We start from the raw sequence: 2,086 nt of genomic DNA, 5'->3' as shown, positions 1-2,086 counted from the left end.
GGGCTCCGGCCGGGGGCCCCACGCGGGGGCCGGCCGGGCACGCGCCTCCGACGCCGTTGGAGGGGTTGGAAGAGTTCCCACCGTTATCCCACGCCGCGGCACAAGCGCTGCTCGCCTCAGGCGCCGGGGCCCCCTCCGCCCGGCGGGGACGCGCGCGACCCTGCCCTCCACCAAGGGGGCCGCTCGACGGGGCAGGCTCCTGCTGCGGCCGTGGCTGCCCCAAGGCCCCTGCCCTGCGCGCTCCCGCTGAGCCGAGGCCTGCGGGCCCGCGCCTGCCCTTTCCCAGGGTCGCGTCCCAGGCGTGCGCGCGCTCCCTGTCTGCCTCACTCGCTCCGTTGCGTCTTCGCCAYCAGTGAAAATGCTGCCACGGACCAGCGCGTGGGAGCGATGCAAGCACTCCCGTCACCTCCCAGCTCTCACGCTAAGCACGGACTCTCTCCRTCGGGTCTCAGCCCGCAGGAAAGGACTAGCAGAGTCCTCCGCGAGTGCCCTGCACTGCTGATTGCTCCTTGACGGGAGCGGCGAAGAGAGCTTGTGTCTGGCCGTCCTTCTCCCCAGGAGAACAGGCTGCACAGCCCGGGAAAGCAACCACGCTCGAGCAGGGCCACCTGCTTCGGCTCCTGCACCACCGTCACGGCAAGCGCACACGCGTGTAGCTAAAGCCAGAGCTGCGCGGGAGCCCCCACGGCAGCACTGCAGCGGGCGGGAGCGGCGGGAGCCTTATTCACGGCGGCTGGAGGTTTTGCTAGCAGCCACATACTCTGACGGCAGCAGGTTTCGTGGGATGCCAGGGCAAGTCTTGCAGCGACCAGTGGCAGAGCACTGCGCCCTTCCTCCTCGCCCAGTCCGCATGCAACGCGGCCAACCCAACTGCCGATTCCAGCGCGGTCCGGGGAAGGAAAGCACCAGGTGACCCGCAAGCTGACCGAGCCTGCGCCACGCCAGCAGCTCCAAGCACCTCCCTTTGATTTTTCTCCAAGCATCTCAAAGTATTTACCCTGTCTCCAAGGGGTTTTGGAGGAGGGAAAACTAATACTCTGTTGTTCATGTAGGTTCCAGAGCGGAATCTGTTAATATTTCTGTCTCTGAAAGGCGAAGGGGCTTTGAGAGATGGAAGAGGCCCGTGCATTTGCCTCTCTCGATCTCCATGAGAACAGATGCTGTTCAGGTTACATCAGCCCCAGCTCAGACTGTCAAGCCCCAGTCGGGGCTGCCAAGTGTGAAATATTTCCTATGATACTCCCACGCTCAGTAGCCCTGTCAGGCTCTCCCTCAGCCCAGCTGGATTCCAGCACGTCCAAGCCGTGCAACCTGCTAGCAATTGCCGTTCGCAGCCTCTAGCAGCGATTCCCGCGCGCGTCAGACCGTGGCGCTTCCCCATGACTTCACAACCTAGAAAGAGCAAACGCAGAGCCCAAAGCCGGCAGCCCAGCGCTGGCACCAGCACCACACCTGCACCTCTCTTCGGTGCCGTTATTTCCAAGCGGCAAGTAACAGAAAAGCCGCTCCCAGCCGTTAACAGCATGACCTTACACTTTGTGCTATTAAATCTCACCCTACTTTTACCGTGTCAACCAAGGATATCCTCGTCCTCCACTCCGTTGACGATGCCTCCCGACTTTGGGTAAGCAGCCAGTTTCATTAGCACGTGCGCTGCAGCGCACCGAGCTCACTAATGCAAACTGGGCCCAGGACCAGCCGCTGGGGAACTCCTCTGGTAATCTCTTATAATTCCTGTGCTTATCTCAGTCTTAACTAGTAACTCGCCCTGGGGCACTGTGGCCCACAGATTACTGAAGTCCAAAGCAATCAGTTCTACCGCATTTAGCGTGACCTCCAACGCAACGCGGGTGCAGGGCTTCCCGGAGCRGAAGAGCGTCCAGAATTCATTTCAGAGGCGCCCGGGGAGTTTTAGAAACGTCCGTCCCAGTCAGTGCTAAAATAYTTCCAGGGGACAGTTAAGGGCCGCGCTCAGGTTTGCACCTTGTTCCAAGCCGCGATCTGCCCGACACCGTCTCGGGGCCGCGGGACCTTGTTACCTCTCTGCCTGCTCCGGTCGGGGCCGGCCTGGCCGCCGCGGGCAGGT

The 2,086-nt window shown here is 62.0% G+C and overlaps 1 protein-coding gene across 1 annotated transcript in view; it reads right to left on the bottom strand.

Moving 5' to 3' along the window:
• The window catches only part of IFT43 (intraflagellar transport 43), a 48,745-nt gene extending 46,778 nt beyond the window's left edge, over window positions 1-1,967 (bottom strand). The window contains exon 1 of the mRNA XM_085301781.1: window positions 1,567-1,967. The gene's annotated coding sequence lies outside the window, so the exon portion shown is untranslated. The remainder of the gene's footprint in view (window positions 1-1,566) is intronic.
• Window positions 1,968-2,086: the final 119 nt, after the last annotated feature.

The sequence above is a fragment of the Rhea americana genome, unplaced genomic scaffold (genome assembly GCF_003343005.1).
Source record: "Rhea americana isolate MKP2758 unplaced genomic scaffold, rheAme1 scaffold_18, whole genome shotgun sequence".
Taxonomy (NCBI): Eukaryota; Metazoa; Chordata; class Aves; order Rheiformes; family Rheidae; genus Rhea; species Rhea americana.
The sequence above is the reverse complement of the archived record's forward strand: the minus strand, read 5'-3'. Positions and strand labels throughout refer to the sequence as shown.